Here is a 21,892-nt window from a genome sequence, read left to right as displayed (position 1 = left end):
TAGAAGCTAGTCCAATTTCTGTAAATTTCAGACTTGTCCGAACAAGTTTGTGTACATTAGGGTTTACGTTTCTGGACGTATCAAGAGAGTGGATGCTCCTGTAATTGTGAAACTTGAAACATTTTAAGTTTCATAATGTTATAGTCCGACTTCTGGAATAAAAATATTTTCTATCAAAATATTCCAGGACTATAAATAGATTTCTGAATTTAATTAATTCATTATTCATAATTCCAACTAGAGAAAAGCCAATTCTCTCTGACGGATCTTCGGGTTTTCATCCCAGATTGTGAGTCTACTTTCCTAAACGTGTTTTAATACTTGTTATATGCTTTATAACATCAATTACATGTCCAAAATACAAGATCCGTGAGTTTACCGCCCAAGAACGTTCTTGGGGAGTAAACTCCAAAATGGAACTTTAAGGCTTCCTAGTCCCGATTCCGTGTTAGACAACGTGTAAAGGACCTTGTGTATGATCTTTATAGACTAGAAAGCATCCAAAATCAACAAGTTAGAGGAGTTTATGGCCAAGGAACTTTCTTGGGCCGTAAACCCCTTTTTAAGGGTCAAACATGCCCTAACTTGCCTCCTTGAGCCTAAGGACTTTAACCACTAATACTTGTGCTTAGTTTGGACTTCAAAACACTTCAAAATGATAGAATTATAGGAGTTTACGGCCAAGGAAGGATCTTGGGCCGTAAACCCCTTTTCTAAGGGTAAAAAATCATTCCAAGCACACCTTAGGCCTTAAGACAATTTACCTTGAGTACTTGGGACTAGAATGGAGAGTAGAACACATAAAAATCACTCCTTGAAAGGAGTTTACGGCCAAGGAACATATCTTGGATCGTAAACTCCAAGTGAAGGCACAAAAGTGTGCCTCTTGTCCCCATTAGCCTTAGATAAATTCATGGAAGCCATCCTTGATGTGTAAGAGCCTCAAAACAATTAAAAGCCATCACCCCATAGGAGTTTACGGCCGTAAACTCTAGGGTGAATGGACTTTAGGCTGAAAACTCCACTATGGGGTATTCTAGAGCCTTAAACTACTTCATGGGTTATTCCAACAAAGCTAGGAGTGTTCTAGGATCAAGATAGCACCATAAAATGCCCAAGACCACCCTTTGAGGAGTTCACGGCCATAAACCCATGAGTTTACGGCCGTAAACTCCAAGGTGTGGGGTTTGTTGGGTGGTGAACTCCTATGCAAGGCCATTTGATGTTTCAAACCCTTTTGCCTTGTCCCGTAGCAACTTAGATGCAACCATTTGAACCTTAAACACTCATAAAAGTGTTTACATGTTTCCTAAGTGTCTTAACTTATTTATTTAAGTTATTATTTGTCTAATTAGTTATATATATGCTTATTATATGATAACTAGGCTCGTGAGAGTAAACAAGTCTCCGTTTGCCACCTAGCACGGTATCCGACACTGCAATTCAAACGACTCACCACAAGTGAGTTCATACCCCTTGAATCAACCTTTGAAATGATTTTAAATGTTTTAAATACTTTATGGGGGGGGGGGGGGGGAATACAAGTCAAATACTTATATTTATTGCTTCAATCACATGTGATTGCATTTAATCACATGTGATTAATAACTAGGAAAACGATGATTTTTTTACCAATGTTCAAACTGTTTACCAAACTGTTTCACTTCAAATGTTTTACAAACTCTTTTTACTTATCAAATGCTTTTATTAAACTTTGTTTTACTTCTTATAAATTGCATGCCCATATATGTATATATATATATATATATATATATATATATATATATATATATATATAAGTAATGTTTAAAGGGCTTAGGAAGGCCATCCGCCCTATTTCCTTTTCGCGCACTGAGATGTGGTCTGGTGGGATTTCGGGTGACCATCCGAAGGTCGTTTCAACATTAGTTATATATCATATATACATGTATAGACATAAAAGTACTTCCATATTCATATTTATCAGTACATCAACAGTTAGTTACCATCGGGGTAACACAATACATATACATATACATATACTAGAAACAATACATGTACAATGATGCTAGAAACAATACATATACATATACTAGAAACAATACATATACAATGATGCTAGAAACAATACATATACATATACTAGAAACAATACTTATACAATGATGCTAGAAACAATACATATACATATACTAGAAACAATACATGTACAATGATGCTAGAAACAATACATATACATATACTAGAACGAGAAACAGTACATATACATGAATACTTTATTATTGTGATTTAAATCGGAGCATGACTTAGCTATCATGGCTCGAGTTGTAGCCAGAATTCTCTTGAAGGGAGAGCGTGAGTTTGCGTATAGATCTATACTGGATTGACAATCCTACACCTTGCTACTAGCTACAGCCGGACCTGCAGGTCTGTGGGTGCCAAACGTCATTCCGTTATTACGACCATTCATTTGTCATTGTTACGAGTCGATAGTATGGTGCAATTTATCACGTAATGCCTTAATATAAATCCGGTTTAAGGTAGTTAGTACAGCAGTAGTTCTTATAATACAAGGCTACAGTACTACAATAATTTACCCATTACATATTTTTAGTGATAACCTCACTTAAACGTTTATGTACAAACTATATTTTGTTAAATGATAGTTACATTTGGGAAATTACACACTTTTACATCAAATGAGCATACAAAACAGTAAAGCCTTGGTAGAAGGCTACTTTAATAGAAAATATAGGTTTTTCTGAGAGATTCAAACTTTTACAAATAATTGCAAATCTTTACGTACATTTTACAAACTTATACTTTATACATGTTCAAACATTTGGATGACAAATACCGACACAAAAATACTTATGAACTCACCAGCTTAATGCTGATAAACTCTTTCAAAATAACTTGTATTCTCAGGTCATCAGTAGACAGGTACCGGGGCTAGCTTTTGAGAAGATGGAGCGCATTCAAGACTCATCTTATTATTTTGATATACATTATTTTTGGTGTCTATAATGTACATAACACACTTGTATTAAAATTATATATTTAATGCAATGGATGATGTTGTTTGCTTATTTACATTTACTGTGTTGTGATACTTACATGACGTCCTCCGCCCCAGAACGTTTCCGCTGTTCTTGGTTTTGGGGTGTGACAAATACCAACCCTAGTTACCATCTAAGGTTAAACCTATAAATCATGAGGCCCAGTAATGGCCCAAGCCTAAACTAGAGATCCCTAAGGCCTTAACTAGACCCAAAAGTTCCAAAATAGCCTAAAGTCAATAGTCCGAGCATCAACAGATGACCCTCACATCGTGACCAACTAATTGGTACGTCATGAGTGTTAAATTAACCCGGTCCCAACTCAGTGGGTCAACTCAGCCACTCAACCCTCTAGTCACGATTCCAATCATCGTCACATCGTGGCCACACCCAGGTCACGTGATGGCCACACTCAGGCCACGTAATGACCTAAATCGAATAAATTAGGCACTGATGGCATGCATTCTCTTGATATGGCATGCTTATCCTTACGCCGTGAGCACTTCCTTGGACAACTTAGAGCATTAAGCTCTTATCCCTTTAAGCAACTACTTGGGACTTTCCAAAGGTCTTTCCTTATCCAAAGTATAATAAAAATCATAGCTTTTTAGTCATGCATGTTCAATGCATGACTTAAACAATCACTAGGTCAAAAAAGGGGGAATGAGATCAAGACTCATGCTTGGAGTCTAAAACCAACTCCAAAACTCAGATCCAAAGCTTATAATACAGAAGTTGTCTCAATGATCCATAAAGTTTCCATCTTTATGGATCCCATGCATGCTATCCAACTCAACCATGCAAAAAGGATCTTAAAACCTAGATCCAGCATGCAAGAGGTAAAAAGGCCAGAGCTTTCTTGTTGGGTTTTGAGCATTCTAACACTCCTAAGTGTACATGCAACCCTAAATACCTTGGATCTATGTTTTTCTCTATTATACATGCAAATATGAATATTCCAAGGTATTACCCTATCTAGCATACAATCTTGTCATACTTGGGTAATAAAATGGATAAAATACATACCTTGTTGATGTAGCTTGACTCCATGAAGCTCGAGAGCCTAGTGCCCCAAATGTGACACCTCAAATGGTTCACACAACATCACCAACACATGGAATAACCATGAGAAGAAGACACTCCATGCTCAAATCGGCTAGCCCTCATATATGTATCACTAGTGCCAATTTCTTGAGCTAAAGGGGTCTTTATATAGTGTGGCTATTAGGGTTACACCATGTAACTCATGACTTTATCCATTCCTTATGCTTAATGGGTTTTCACCTCCATGGAGTATCCATGGATCACTACATGGGTTAAACCCAACATAAGGAATCTTGGATCATAAGCCCACATATATAAGAATGAATGATTTACATAATCAATCCCCATATATTTTATTAGTTTCTTTTGATCACTAAATTAAGTCCAAATTTATTCTTGATCAATACTAATTAAATAATATGATTTCATATTAATATATTATAACGTATAATATATTAATATGTCACAAATGTCCTCTTCTCACAAACGATCTATCCAAATGTTTCGATGCCATGCAACCCAAATGGACCATGCCGAGTCGGGTCAAGTACATACCAAATATAGTTATGGACTTAGACACCAATCCAACAGTCTCCCACTTGGATAAGTCTAAAACTATTATTGAGTATGACTTCAAGAACCAACTGGCAATCGTACCTCTCAAAAGCTGTTGTCGAACTCTGACCTTGTCGATGAACTCTGACCTTTGTCAATGACTTGTCCATTAGATAAGGGATCATATATTCCTCCATTCTAGATATCATATGGACTGAGACATGGATTATAATCATTCTCTCTATCCATTTGTTGTTTCCCAATTTCCGATTTATGATGACTGACTGATTGAATAGATCAAATCAGTCCTGGCTTGGCCAAACACTCACATGTATCATCATTAAATCATTGAGAGGCCTACAGATATTGCTTTTATCCCGAAGGTAAAAGGAATGGATAAACTTCGACTCATATGGCTTGTTCTACTACTTGTTGAATCATACACAAAGGCACGTTTTATAACATCGAGTTACCAATGCGTTTTTGTGCGATAAATGTATAACCAACTCATAGTAACAACTCATATCTCTAGGTTTGAAGAATATAAGATATTATTGTCTCATGATCACTCGTGATAAACTCCATGAAGTGATTCCAATGAGCGTGGGTTGAATCCAATACTCAGAACTTATAAGCACTCATGAGTGTTGTAGCATCACTTTGTCCAACAACTTAGACCTCTACAAGCCAACCCATGAAAATCTTGATTCATATCTACTTCCAACATATGACCGACTGTGGATGGTTTGAATAACTTAGTCAATCAGGAAGAACGACCTAGTTATTCTGGAAGTCAAAACATGCAAAGTGAAACACAAGAATAATCGAATCCAATATGGTCTCAGAACTTATGAATATAAATAAAACATCTTTTATTTATCACCATATTGATTACCATCATTCATTGCATACTGTTTCAAACTATCAACTTTATACTTGAATTAAAACAATAGTTGTCCCATGCTCCAAGCATGTACACTATGTTTTTCTAAACATTAGTTATGCCATACACCAAGTATGCATAATAAATTTTTCTATGATCTTTACTTTGTGAAATAGATCGATTGAACATAATTCCAAAGATTCTCTTTTCACAATCTCAATTCCTTACCGCAAATGTAAGAATGCCAAATTCATGCCATTTACCAAAATCTGTTAGATTCTAAACTTATATGCATTGATCCTCTTATAATGATTATGCACAAAGTCACAAAGACTTGACAACAAACATTACAGAGCATTCCAAAGGAGATCAACTCCTTGGAAACATCCTTCTTGCATTAAGTTTCCTAATCTTACACAGATTTATTGAACAACTTCCACGTTCCCATATTCCCATTTTGACTATCACTTCTGAACAAGAGTTGACTCTTTTAAGAATATGTCAATATGGTCCTTCCAAAAATTAACACTATACTTCTAACTGTCCCTGAGCAAAAAATCTTTGATAAACCTTAGATTGTCCTCGATAATTGCTTGATCCTTTTAGTCATATCCAATTCTAGACCTTTTTCCCTTCTTAATACCCAAGGCATTTGGAATTTTTTTTAGAAAGGATGAATATAGCACAAGTAATCGATCCTATATCCGAAGCATATAGGACACGATTCATGATGTCTCACATAAATACTAAACCAGTCTTTTGCTATAATATTTCCATTTCAATTTTCCAAGTTCTCATAATTCAGATTATGAAAAGGGATGTCGTAGTCATAATCGAATTTTAGAACGCAAATAATGGACTCATATATAGAATTTCCTTATGTTGAGCCACTCCAACATGAAATTCTTATATATATCCTTGACTAAATATGATTAAAATCTCAATCTAAGCCTTTTAGAATTGAAATGAAGTATAATTTCCTCTCCCTTAATTATAGCAAAACAACTTTTCAACCCCTACAACTTCACAATTGAAACTTTTGTTTTTCTATAATTAACATTGCTATCTTGCAGTACTAATAATAATTATCATGCTCCCACTAACATGATGATTATTAGCATAACACTTATGCTCCCACTATCTTTGACATGTACTCAGAAATCAGTCGGACTTCTAGAAGTCAATACTTTACTGACTTTCTTACCAAAGTTCAGATTTTTGAGACGAGATTGCCTTGATAAGACTCTATCAAAATCATACACCTTATCCTGGATAACTCACAAGTGTGTCTAAACAATTTTAGAACTATGAAAAGGGATGTTGTAATCATAGTCTCAATTGTTTAGATCTTTGCTATCTGCTTCAAATCTACTTGGTGGAAGTGTTTCCTCACCATCATTTTCATGAATTGGAGAGAAACCTTATGACCCTTAGATTTTATGGTGTATGTGTTCATATCCATGTGAATTGTCAAAACCATAGTCACAAGACAAGGATAATGACAAATCCAAACTCATATGGACTAAACTCAATTTGAATTTCTTGCCACCTGGCAGATCAAGGGTCTGCCATTTCTTCTAAGTCAGTATGCAACCAATTGAGAACTCTAAGAACTCATATGCAAAGCCAACTTTAACTGGAATGGGAATAGAAATAGAAATATGTCAACACGATAGGTTATAAACCTCACATCGTGTGCTAGTGTTAAACTACAGGTTTTTATTTTTGATTAGACCTTGAAATTATTTTCAAGATCTTTAAGACTCCCACTATCCTCTTAACACATAAGACTATCTTTCCAAATATTCAATAGATAGTTTGGATTCTTTATCAAGACAAACACTTCACACAATTGGTCTTAGTTGGTCTTTGTTTTATCCCAAACATCACAAATTACCAATTTCAAATGTACAAGAGTAAGATACTTTTACTCTTACATTTGACTAGTGTTAAGAAACCTTCCTTTAAGATATGTCACTCAAGTTACAATCTTGGAGTATGACTCTAAGAATTGTTTTTGGAACAAGGTATGAATCATCTTCGTGATTTGACCACTTCAACAATTCATAGCTCCTCTTCTTAGCTATCAGAATGCACTTAGAGGATGATTTGTGATAAGGTCTCTTAATCATTAAGATGATCATATAACATGATACTAAAGTACTCCCCCATCTTTTTAGATTTGAGAAACTTTTATCCTTCTGCCTAATTTGATTCTTCTCATTCGTTCTGCCATACATCGAAAATTTTCCAATGTATATGAATTACACTTAAACTTGTAAGTGTAACCATATTTACTAAGCTTTAGTAAAATCATGACGAATAGTCTTATAGATCTTTTGTGGTGGACTTGATCAGTGCACAAGAATGTGTACTCGACCCCCTTAGCCCTTCACTTGACTTACATATACATGTGAACAAGGAATTAGTCTTAATTTTCCAATGCTGGAAGTTCTCATTCATCATACTGTACAACTTGTATGATTCCAAGTTTCTATCCAACTGAAAACTTGGATGATGAGAAACTCTCCCTATTTGGTAAATTTAGACACTACCGCAAATGAAAGAGTCAAATTCATATTTCCAATATTGCTTGAAACATACAAACATCAAGTTTTCATAAATGCCATTGCAAGGAGATATAAAATAAAGTACAACAAAGTTTTATTTATTTATAAAATGCGGAAAAAACTTTTCCTTACAATGCAACTTTAAATGAAAACTTTGCTATTACATGTTTCCTAGCAATCTATCATAACTCCTACCAATAGCTCAAGAATTCGATCTTCAATCAAGCGATAGAAATCCATCTTCGCGGTCAGATTCAACATACTCTTTCTTTAAGTTTCCTTCACTTTTCCTTTGATTCTTAAAACATCAACATGTGACCCAGTCACATCATCTAATAAGAATCTCAGAATAGAAACTTAATCGAGTTAGATAGTGGACTTTACCTAAAGTAGAGTCAAACTTATTGACTTTACCAGCCTTATGATCTTTCAGGTAAATTTGGCAGCTTCGCAACCAATGCCCTTTCCTTTTGGCAATAGAACCATATGTACCCTTTAGGAATGGTACATGGGACGATCTCAGACTTAGCCTTCCTCTTTACCATCTGGTCAACCGAGTTGACTATGGCCAATCCATTTCCATTGGGAAGAGAAAGCTTTTACTGGGTATCCAATGCAACCATTGTCAATGTCCATTGAAGGTTTGGAAAGTTGATATTCTAATCAAATTTTCTTTTCTAGTTCTCAAATCATTTTTGATTCAACAGCACCAAACAAATAGATAAGATCAGTAAGGGTTATGTCATAGTCTATTTCATAGTAGTCCCAGAGGTAACTCACTATGTGACTTAGAAAGTGATTGAACAACCAACTTTCTTAAGACTTTGACACCCAAATTTCCCGGATTGTCAATATTAGACTTCATCTCCAAGATTTGAGCACACATAGACCTTGCTTGCCATTAGGGCTTGAGTGACCTTGAACTTGTGGGTAAGGGAGGATAATTGGAGGAGGTGGAGGAAGTGAAGTTCCAAGAGATTTGGGAAGATCATAAATGTCTAAACTAGACATCTTTTGGGAGATATTCAAGATAGTTGATATAAAGTCCTTAATATAACACCCAATATGAAATATTAAGGCTACGACCCAAGACAATACTTTTATAACTTGGAAGAGGGATGCCGTTAGAGATGCACACAAAAACTGGTTTCACTATTCAAAACCGGATCCAATCCGAAATCGAATTGGGTCAAAACCGGTTTTGACCAAATCGGATTCAAAACCGGATTTTCAATCAGATCCTAATCCTACATTCCAAATCGGATTTGATACCGAATTGTAAACCGGATTTGCTAAAATTCGGATCCAAATCCGCTTAAAACCCACTAAAATCGGTTTAAACCGGATTAGAATCGGATTCGGATTTTGACCGGATTCGGATCGGATTCTTGATGACGTAAGCGAAACCGGATCGGAGTCTGATCCGGATCGGATCGGATCGGATTCGGGTTTTGTGCATCTCTAGATGCTGTAATCCAAGTTATAAAATATTTGAAGGTAGACGAATCACGATTCACCAATTTCCACCATGAAAACGAAAAAATTTAATTAGGTTTTACTTGGGTTTGAAACTCCTAGATCTTTTGAGATTCATTGAACTGTTCAATGGCATGTTTCAATCTCAAGTGTGCCCTTCAGGTTTTGTGACTGGGATGTCGACGATCACAAAACAAGGTGTGAAGTAAGCATGCAAATCACTTGGTACCCTTAATATTTACCCATTAATCGATGTGCCGGTTAACCACACGCGCTCCACCGATACTATGATAAACATTAAGTTACCCTTTGCCTACCTTGTTAAATCAAGCTAGTGTGCCGGTTAATCACACACGCTCCACTAATCGACTTAAACAAAGTGCAAAGTGTAATTTCATGGATTAGCACCTTATTCACATTTTCCTAAAGTAACTAAGATTGGGAATTATAAAACATTTTGTTACTTTATATTTATCATTAATACTTTTAATGAAGGGAGAATTCTAGTCCTTGTCCTACCCGTTCGGCTAACGACCCTCCACCGATCAAGAAAGCGGTGGGTGAGAGTGGACACCTATTAAACTGTCATTTTATAGGCAGTAACCTTATACCCCCCTTATAGACTGGCTTCGTGAATGAGGCCTACTAATGATAAGACAATTTTCTCTTATACACATATATATATTATTAACTTATAATATTATAAAGTATAAGGGTTGAATTTTAATTTTTTAAAATTTTAAGGATTAAATTGGAATTAAAGTATTCATAAGGGAAATTTTTTCAAATTCCAAAACTTGAGGGAGAGTTTTGAAACTATTCAAAACTTTTCAATTTCCATAACTTATGTGTTTAAAGTAGTTTTAATCCAAAAACTCTTCAAGTTCCATAAATTGAGGATACGTTATGGAAGACTTTAAACTATTAAAAGAATGTGACTCTTCCTTATTCATAACTTGAGGACAAGTTACAAAAACACATTTTAGAGCCAACTCTTAGATTAATTTGGATTGAAAACAACAATTTCACATAACTTTTCTATTAATCTAAGCAACTCATAAGAACTAGATAATTCAAATCAAACTTTTTCATGTAATTAGCCTAAACCTTAAACTAATACAAAAAATGAATCTATTGACAATTATCTTTGAAATTGGATTAGCATGAACATTGCCACATCAAAAACAAGTTTATAAGTTGAAAAACAGCTTAGGGTAATGTTCCTAGTCCATTTCCAGCCAAAACAGTCGAAGATATGCAGTCTGGGTGTCCAACTCTTCGAGTGAATGAACCAACTCGACAAGTTGAATCATTTTGAACACTTTTAAGGCATGGACTCATCGAGTCACCTGATGAACTCGCCGAGTCCGTTGTCCAGACAGCAAAAAACTTTGATTTTTAAGCAGATTTTGCAAGTATAACAAGAAAACAAGCCTAGGATCTAATACCACTATTGGGTTTTGAGCATTCTAACACTCCTAAGTGTACATGCAACCCTAAATACCTTGGATCTATGTTTTTCTCTATTATACATGCAAATATGAATATTCCAAGGTATTACCCTAACTAGCATACAATATTTTCATACTTGGGTAATAAAATGGATAAAATACATACCTTGTTGATGTAGCTTGACTCCATGAAGCTCAAGAGCCTAGTGCCCCAAATGTGACACCTCAAATGGTTCACACAACATCACCAACACATGGAATAACCATGAGAAGAAGACACTCTATGCTCAAATCGGCTGGCCCTCACATATGTATCACTAGTGCCAATTTTTTGAGCTAAAGGGGTCTTTATATAGTGTGGCTATTAGGGTTACACCATGTAACTCATGACTTTACCCATTCCTTATGCTCCATGGGTTTTAACCTCCATGGAGTATCCATGGATCACCACATGGGTTAAACCCAACATAAGGAATCTTGGATCATAAGCCCACATATATAAGAATGAATGATTTACATAATCAATCCCCATATATTTAATTAGTCTCTTTTGATCACTAAATTACGTCCAAATTTATTCTTGATCAATACTAATTAAATAACAGGATTTCATAATAATAAATTATAACTTATAATATATTAATATGTCACAAATGTCCTCTTCTCACAAATGGTCTATCCAAATGTTCCGATACCATGCAACCCAAATGGACCATGTCGAGTTGGGTCAAGTACATACCAAATATAGTTATGGACTTAGACACTAATCCAACATTTATGAATTATAAAGGTACAAAAGCTCTGCATGAAGGTGAGGTAGAAGTTAGATTGCTAAGAGAATGCTCCACAAAATTCCTCTTCCACTTCAGTGAGCCAAAAAACCACCAAATGAGTTCTTCAAGGTCACCAAAGATGGATAAGGACCTCAATCAGGTCGAGATTAGGGTTTTTAGGAGACTAGTGTCACACCCCCAAACCAACGATGGCGGAAACGTCCGGGGGTGGAGGACTTCATGTATAGTATCATAACCACAATTTCAATAGTAGTTTAAGCAATTACAACCAACATATATATATATATATATATATAATTGAAAACGTTACATCACTTGTATGTGTTACATGTTTCAAAATCAATTACAATATGTTGACAAAATATGAAAAGTTTGACGCCTCAACGTCCCATCCTCAAAAGCACTTGGTTACCTGTTTAGTGATTCCCTGAGAATACAAGTTGTTTGAAAAAGTGTCAACACAAAGGTTGGTGAGTTCATAAGTTTTTGCTATAAAACCTAATAGAAGTCTTTCTCATGTAATTGTCACGTTGTTTCAGAAAAATCCGATATTTTCCTTAAAATCTGTATAATGTAGCCTTATAACCAAAGGCCAAAATGTATAAGTAATCATCCTTACTTAGTGGAAATGCTATGAGTTTAAGTTGATATACAAAGTGAATTTAAATCAACATAAAACCTATTTAGGTTTTATAAAAATCCCGTAAACTTTATGTATTGTTATCTCCCTATGTGAGTCGCTATAATCATACTATGACTGAATGAACCTGCCACGACGTTTCTCAGGCGTCGCGAAACTGAAATGACATTTATCACCTGTAGACCTGCAGGTCCCACTGTAGCTAGCAGCAAGGTGTGGGGTGTCAAACCCAATATAGATCTATATACAAGTATCACTTTCTCCCTCCAGGAGACTCTGATTATAACTACCAGGAATTATATTCCGCACTCGGACGTACGGAAAGAGATTGTCTCACAATTTAGGTTAACAAGTTTACGTGTAATGTGTGTGAGTGTAAACCTTTTATGTATGAATGTACCCTTTTTGTACGAGTGTGTTATGCAATGTATCATAAACTATACCTATTATAGTTTATCTAAAACGTTTGTAATGTCTGAGAACTCTTTTATGGAAATGCATTAGTGTTATAAATCCATTAAACTATGTTTTTTATAGTTTAATATACGTGTTCTACATAAATGAATAATCTTATCATGAATGACTTAGTTTCATTTTATGATGATAAAATAACAAGGAAACACATTCAATAATTAGAACTTATGATTATACACTTTGCTCAACATAATACAAAGTGTTATGATATTTATATGCTGTTAACTAACTTTAACCTTTCTGCACTGTTTTGGAAAAATTATAGAAATATCATACGAAGTCGAAAACTAGATCCGTAAATTATGAGAGTTCCCAAAATGTGTCTTGTTTACTCATAATTTTTATCATGATTTTTGGAAGCCTTTAACTTGTATTAAAATGCTCATAATCACAGACTGGTCCGGATTTGTGTTTGAAAAGAAAGGCTGTTTTGTAAAAATCACCATAAATTGTAGAAAAATCGTGTGGAGATGTGCAAGTAGTCATGTTAAAGCTAAGAAGTGGAAATACTTACACCTAAAACAGTTTTGAAAACTAAAATGTTTAAGTTGTCCAAAACAGTCCGTGAATGGAGTTGAACTTTTCTAATGAAGGCTGTTAGAAAAGTTTAGTTATGTTCTTGGTGTTTTAACTTGTATTCCCCCCTTAAAAACTTGAGAAAACATTAAAATGTAGGGGGTATGAACTCACCTTAAGTGATTTAGTAGATGATTGTTGAAGAATGTAAGTGTTTAACTCAAGAACACTTGGAGATGCCTTGAAGATTTTCGAGAATCTAACATTATAGTTATGGAGTTTGTGTAAGCAATCAATAATTTGAGTAGAATGTAGTGCAATAATCACAAGGAGGATGAATTATACTTACCAAGAGTGGAATAACACTTGATTATCAGCCTTGGAGACTTGAAATGGAGAGAAAAAGTTTGAGAGAAAAGTGGTGTTTGATTCTTGGTGAAATGAGAGCAAATGAGAGAAATGAGGAGAGAGGATGTTTTGTTCCAGCTCTAAAAACGTGGGAATGGGTGGTAATTGAGTGTAAGGGACATTGAAGTGACCTAGGTAAGGTGGGGAGGTGTGGCTGGTCATAGAGTGGGTGTGGGGGTGGTTGCTTGTGACATAAGATAAGGCAAGGTCAACACTCCACCTTAAATAAATCATCCATTAGATTTTTATTATTGAAATAATGATTTTTATGAAAATATGATTAAATTATGAATATTTAGGGTTTATTATGTTAAAATATAATTTCTGGAGAAAATCCCGCGTTAAAATCACGAAAAACGGGTTTAAAATGTTAAAAATATCAAAAATGGGCTAAAAGTGACAAAATTCCGAAATCTAGCCGAGGTTCGGTCTTCTGATGCTAGAACCGAGAGGAGAGAAGGCAGAGACCGCGAGGGGAGAAAGAACCGAGAGAAGAGAGGGCAGAGACCGAGAGGGGAGAAAGAACCGAGAGAAGAGAGGGCAGAGACCGAGAGGGGAGAAAGAACCGAGAGAAGAGAGGAGAACTGAGAGGCGGGCAAGGAACCGAGAGGGGAGCAGAGACCGAGAGCCAATCAGCAGAGCAGAGACCGAGAGGAGAGCAGACAGAGGACCGAGACTCGGTCTCAGCTACAGGGATTCGGTTCTCCAGTTTCGGCCAATAGAGGCTCGGTTCGGTCCTGGTACTTTCGGTCCAAGGGCTCGGCCCTAAGAAGCTTCGGCTCCTTGAGAAGGGTTTCAGTTCCTAAGGTCCATTTTTCTCATTTTACCCCGTTTTAAGCCATTTTTGACCTGGTTAAGGGTCGGGATGGCCCGAAAGACTATAAAAAGTCCAAGGAACTTTTGAGAGAGATTTGAGAGAGATTTGTGAGTGATTTGACATTCTTGGAGAGATTCCTCATACAAAGAGATATTTGAGAGAGATTTCACATACTTGGAGACATTTGGGAGAGATTTGACATAGAGAGAGATAGAGTGAAAACGATTGAGAGAGGTTCCATGTGTGACAATTATGAGTGTTTGGCTCCGCAACGCAGGGTTCTTGAGCTCCGTTAAGTCATGATTAAGGATCCTACACTCTCCCGATGAGTATGCAACATGGTTTTATCAGTTTAGTTCATTGATTAGCACTAAGGATCAGGAAATTTTAACACAAGAACTTTTCCCAAGTGATGTTTTCCCATTAATATAGCAAGTTATACAGTGTGTACATAACACAAACCCTAATACGCAAGGTTTAATCGAGTTGACAGGTTTGACTTGATGACTTGACTTGACTCTAGATTGATGATTGTCACAACTAGAGAGTGAGGGAGGTCGAGGATGGGCAACCCTAGTCCTCTAATTATTTTAAATACTCATGCATTAGGGTATTGGATCATCACGTCGTTCTCACGTTGTGAGGCTTCATACCTCATGTCGTGAGATTCGAAAACACGGGTCAACAAGTCAATGGTCACTCACAACATGACCACCATATCTCACATCGTGACCCTCTTCCAAAAGGCTAGAAATTCAAGAATATAAGTACCTCAGGATCCGGGTGTTACAACTCTCCCTTACTTAAATTAGACTTCACCCTCAAAATCCGCCACCGTAAACAAGTCGGGGTAATGCTCTCTCATCTCATCATTTGGCTCCCACATCCATTATGAACCCTTTGGGTGCTGCCACTACACCTTCATGAGACCCTCAACCTTGTTTCACAGGGTATTTGTCCCCCTGAAGAGGATCGCCACTGGTCTCTCTATATAATTCAAGTGATCATCCACCCGAATATCCTTTAATGGAACCACTACGGAATCATCAACCAAAAACTTCCACAAATAAGAGACATGAAAAGTGCTACAAATTCTTATTGAGATCCTCTAGTAGATCCAAACGATACACAACCTTGCCCACCCGGGCTAAAACCCTAAAAAGACCAATATACCTGGGGACCAGCTTACCCCGCTTCCTGAATTGAATGACACCTTTCCAAGGTGACACCTACGGGAGTACCATATCTCCAACCTAGAATTTCAAGTCTTCCCAGTGTCTGTCTGTGAAGCTCTTCTGTCAACTCTGTGTTGTCTAAAGTCTATCGCAGACATGTTGAATCAATTTTGTCGTCTTAAGTACCACCTTGGTACTTCTATGACCCGTTGACCAGCCTCACGCCAACATATCGGGGTCCTACACTTCCTCCCGTAGAGCATCTCAAAAGGAGGTCAGTTAGTGTTGGCGTGTTAACAATTGTTATATGAAAATTTAGCTAAAAGAATATATGTATCCCAACTACCACCAAAATCTAGAACTCATTCTCGTAGCATGTCCTACAAGGTCTAGATAGTCCGCTAACTCTGGCATCCGTCTGCGGGTGGAAGGTTGTGATGAAATGCAGACGAGTACCCAAATCGTCATGAAATCTCTTCCAAAACTTAGAATTAAGCCGAACATCCCTATTTAAAACGACTAAAATTGGCACTCGATTTCGTGCCACAACCTCCTAAATGTAGATGTGTGCCAATTTCTCTGCATAGATACTCTCCTGAATCAGAATAAAATACGCGCTCTGGTTCAATTGATCCACAATGATCCATATTGAATCCACTATGCATGTCGTCCGAGGCAATTTGGTGATAAAATCCATCGTAATCTCTTACTATATCTAGATGGGAATATCCAACAGCTCCATTTTGTCGTGGGATCGCTAATGCTCATCCTTGACTTTCCTACAAGTCAAGCACATTTCCACATACCATGCCACATCCTTCTTCATGCATGACCACCAATAGTCAGGTCGGAGATCTCTATACATTTTTTTCGCTCCTAGATGAATAGAAAACCTCTACTTATGCGCCTCCTCCATCAATATTTGATGCGCTCCACCTCAATATGGAACTTACAACCTCCGATGAAGGGTCAATAATCCCCAATTATCATAATCAAAAGAAACCACCTGACCCAATATACACTCGCTCTTTTGGTGCTCCTTTTTCATAGCTTCAGACTCAGCCTCTCGAATCTGCTCTTATAGTGGGGTAATCACTATCATCCTCATGCACAAATCCCTGATAGAGGCAGCGACCGCTTTGTAAATAAGAGCATCGAACACCATGTTGGCTTTCCCCATGTGATAAAGGATCTCACAATAATAATCTTTCACCAAGTCCAACCATCTATGCTGCCTCATGTTCAGATTTGGTTGATCTATCAGATACCTCAGACTCTTGTAGTCCATGTAAATAGTACAATGAACCCCCTAGAGGTAATGTCGACAAATCTTGAGGGCGAACACCATGACCCCCAACTCAAAATCATGCGTAGGATAATTCACCTTATGAGGCTTCGGGTGCCTCGAAGCGTAAGCAATCACATAACCCTGCTGCATCAGTACTGCACCCAAAACCATGATCGAACCATCACAATACACCATGAAATCCTCAACACCCTCCGGAAGGGTCATAATCAACGCCTCACACAATCTCTGCCACAGAGTCTCAAAAGCTACCTACTGCTCAAACCCCCAACTAAATGTGGCAATCTTCTTTGTCATCCTGGTCAAAGTAACCACTATATTGGAGAAATCCTGAATGAATCTCTTATAATAACTTGCCAAACCAAGGACGCTTTGAATGTCAGATGGAGATCTCGGAACCTCCCACCTCATCGCTGCCTCAACCTTGGCCGGATCGACCAAAATATCGTTCTAGTTGACAAGGTGTCCTAGAAACTGCACCTTACGCAACCAAAACTCATACTTGGAGAACTTCACGTACAACTTCTCCCTCCTCAAAGTCTCCAATACCTCCCTCAGATGCTCCTCATGCTGCTCCTTAGTCTTGGAATAGACTAGAATATCATCAATAAACACAATCACAGACCGATCCAGCATAGGTCTGCATATGTGATTCATGAGATCCATGAATGCGGTTGGAGCATTGCTGAGCCCTGAAGGGCATCACCACAAACTCGTAATGACCATAACCAATCCCGAAGGCCATCTTCTGCATATCCTCCTCTCTGTCCTGTTGGGATTTATATACTACAACATCCTGTGGTGCACATACAATCCTAAATGCTTTGGATCTAAGTTTTCTCTAGTTATACATGCAATAAAAAATCCAAAGCATGAAGCCTACAACTAGCATACAATATGATACTTGAATCATAAAAATAGATTAGATGATTACCTCTTTGTTGTAGCTTGATGTATTTGGTCTTTAAGAACTTAGCACCCCATGTGTGATGCCTCAAATGGTTCACAACACACCATAAACAAAGGAGAACTTTGAGAGAAAGTTTCTAGGCACCAAAATTCGACTATAGCATCTCCAAGATCATTAGTGTCCATTTTGTGAATAAAGGGGTTACATATATAATGTAGAATCCAAGAGTCACATGTAACCTTAATTCTTACACTTAGGTTATGATCCTTATCTCATGTGGGCTAACTCTTCATGGATACTTACATAAACTTAGCCCATCATGGATCAATAGCCCAAACAATATATATAACTAATGTACATAATCAGTCCCAGTTAATTTAATTAGTCTCTTTTGATCATCAGATTAATTCCAAATTAATTCTTGATTAATACTAATTAAATAATATGATTTCTCCATTAATATATTATACTTATAATATATTAGTAAATCATAAATAACCTCTTACTCAAATATTCATCCTATCAAATTGTCCTGGTGATATGCAACCCGAAATGGACCATTCTACTCTCAGGTCAAGTACATACCAATTATAGTTATGGGCTTAGACACCTAATCCAACAATCTCCCACTTGGATATATCTAATAACTATTATTGCACGTACGAATCCAAAATCCTAGCTAGCAATCGTAACTCTTAAAAGTCGTTGTCGAACTCTGACCTCAGTGATGCGTCCATTAGAGAAGGGATCATATATTCCTCCATTCTAGATATCATATGGACTGAGACATAGATTATAATCATTCTCTCTGTCCATATGCTGTTTCCTGATTTCCGATTTATGACGACTGAGGAATTGAACAAATCAAATCAGTCCAGGCTTGACCAAGCGCTTCGAGTGTCATCACTAAATCATCGAGGGGGCCACATATATCGCTTTTATCCCTCTAAGGGTAAAAGGATAGGATACACTTCGACTCATATTCTTGCTCTATTTACTCATCAAATCACACACAATGGTATGTTTTATAACACCGAGTTACCGGTGCGTTTACATATCATCAATGTGTAACCGACTTGTAAACTGCAACTCATATCTCTCCGTTTCAAGAATATAAGATATTATCGTCTCATGATCACTTGTGATAAAATCCATGAAGTGATTCAGATGAGTGTGGATTTAATTCAATACTCGAATCTTATTTCAGGAGTACTCATGAACACTGCAGCAAAGTTGTGCTGTGTCTAAAACACCTAGACAATCTACAGGCAGATTCATGACAGTCTTGCCTCAATACCTACTTCCAAAGTATGATCTACTGTGGATAGTTTGAATAATCTTATTATTCTGGAAGTAAAAACACGCAAAGTGAAAAACAATAATAATCGAATCCGATATGGTTTCAGAACTTATGAATATAAATAAAACGCCTTTTATTTAATCACCATATTGATTACACATTATTCATTGTATAATGTTTCTGTTAATCAACTTAATACTTGAATTAAAACAATAGTTATGCCATGCTCCAAGCATGCACACTACGTTTTCCTATGGTCCTCTCTTTGTGAAATAGATCAATGGACAACATTTTAATGATGCTAATTTCACAATTCCAAATCCTTATCATAAATGTAAGAATACCAAATTCTTGCCATTTGCTAAAATCAGTTAGATTCTAAACTTATATACAATGATCCTCTTGTAATGACTATGCACAAAATTCATAGAGACTTGGCAATAGACATTACAAAGTATTCATTTTGGACATTGGTTACTCGACCAATTCCATGGAAGCGAAGTCTCATATTCAAAGTACATTCCTTTGAACATCCTTATTGCATTAATATTTCTAATCTTACATAGATTTTATGATTAACTTCCACTTATGGAACGTTTCCATAATTCCATATGACTAGCACTTTTGAACAAGAGTTACCTCTTCTCAGAACTTATCAATATAGACCTTCCAAAACTTATACTATACTTCCAACTGTCCATAAGCAACCTATCTTTGGTAAACCTCAGATTTTCCTTGATAATTGCTTAACCATTTTAGTCATATCTCATTCTAGTCCCTTTTTCCTCTTAATGCCCTAGGCATTTGGAAAATTAGAACATATTAATATTATAGCATATGTAATCGATCCTATATCCGAAGCATATGGAATACGATTCAGAATGTCTCACATAAAGACATGATATTTTACCAGTCTTTCACTATAATATTTCCACATATAGAATTTCCTTACGTTGAATCATTTCAACATAACATTCACATATGTCCATGACTACATTCGATTAAAATCTCAATCTAATCTTTTAGATTCGAAATGAAGTATGAATTGCTCTCCCTTAATTATAGCAAAACAACGTTTCAAATCCTGCAACTTTACGAATTGAAACTATTGTTTTCTATAATTAACATTGCTAACTCATAACACTTACCATAATAATTATGCTCCTACTAGCATTATAGTTATTATCTTACTATCATAACACTTATGCTCCCACTATATTTGACATGTACCCAGAAATCAATTGGACTCCTAGAAATCAATACTTGTTGACTTTCTTACAAAAGTTCAGATTTCTGAAACAAGATGCTTCGATAAGATTTTATCTAGGCTCCTTAAACTCATAGACCTTTCCTCAGATAGCTCACATGTGTGTCTAAACAATTTCTGAACTTACAGTAATAAGTCCTTAATGTTTAGACCTTTTGCCATTTCTCACAATTCGAACTATGAAGAGGGATGTTGTAATCATAATCGAATTTGAGAATACAAATATCACAAATGCAATCTCCTTAAAATCTACTTAGTGAAAGCGTTTCCTCACAATCATTTTCATGAATTGGAGAGAAACCTTCTGACACTTAGATTTTATGGTGTATGTGTTATATTTCTTTCCACCTGGAAGCTCAAGGGTCTATCATTGCTTCCAAGTTGTTATGCAAAGAATTGAACACTCATAGAACTCACATGCATAGTCAACTTTAACTGGAATGGACATAGAGACAAGAATATGTCAACACGATAGGTTAAAAACCTCAAGTCATGGGCTAGTGATTAGCAATAGGGTTAGTCTTGATCAGTTCTTGAAACTTTTCAAGATCTTTAAGACTCCCACTGACCTCTTGACATATAAGATTCCCTTGACAAGAATCATTCCTTGACAAACAAAGATTCAAGAGTTAGTGCGGTTTCGTATCGAGACAAACACTTCACATAATTGGTCTTAGTTGGTCTTTATCTTATCCAAGACATCACAACTTACCAATTTCAAATGTACAAGATTAAGTAACATTTTACTTGGCATTTGATAAGTTTTATAAACCTATTTAAGATATGTCACTCAAGTTACAATCTTGGGGTACCACTCTAAGACTTAATTTTGGAATGAAGTATGATTCACCTTTTGATTTAACCATTTCAACAATTCACGATTCCTCTTCTTAGCCATACAAATGCACTAAGATGTCCTTAGAGGATCAATTGTGATATGGTTTTCATAATCGTTAAGATGATCATAAAACATGATGCTAAAGTACTCTCCCTACTTTTCAGTTTGGAGAAACTTTTATCTTTCTGCCTAATTGATTCTTCTTATTCGTTTTGCCACACATTGAAACCTTTCCAATGACTCAAAATTACACATAATATTGTAAGTATAACCATGTTTACTAAACTTTTAGGAAATCATAATGTATAGTCTTATCGTTCTTTGTAGTGGACCTGACCAATGCACAACCAAGTGTACCCGATCCCCTAGTCCTTCACTTGACTCGCATATACATGTGAACAAGGAAATAGTCTTAATTTCCTAAAGACGA

Source organism: Lactuca saligna, chromosome 7, assembly GCF_052625555.1.
Source record: "Lactuca saligna cultivar CGN05327 chromosome 7, ASM5262555v1, whole genome shotgun sequence".
Lineage (NCBI taxonomy): Eukaryota > Viridiplantae > Streptophyta > Magnoliopsida > Asterales > Asteraceae > Lactuca > Lactuca saligna.
This window is presented reverse-complemented; position numbering follows the sequence as displayed.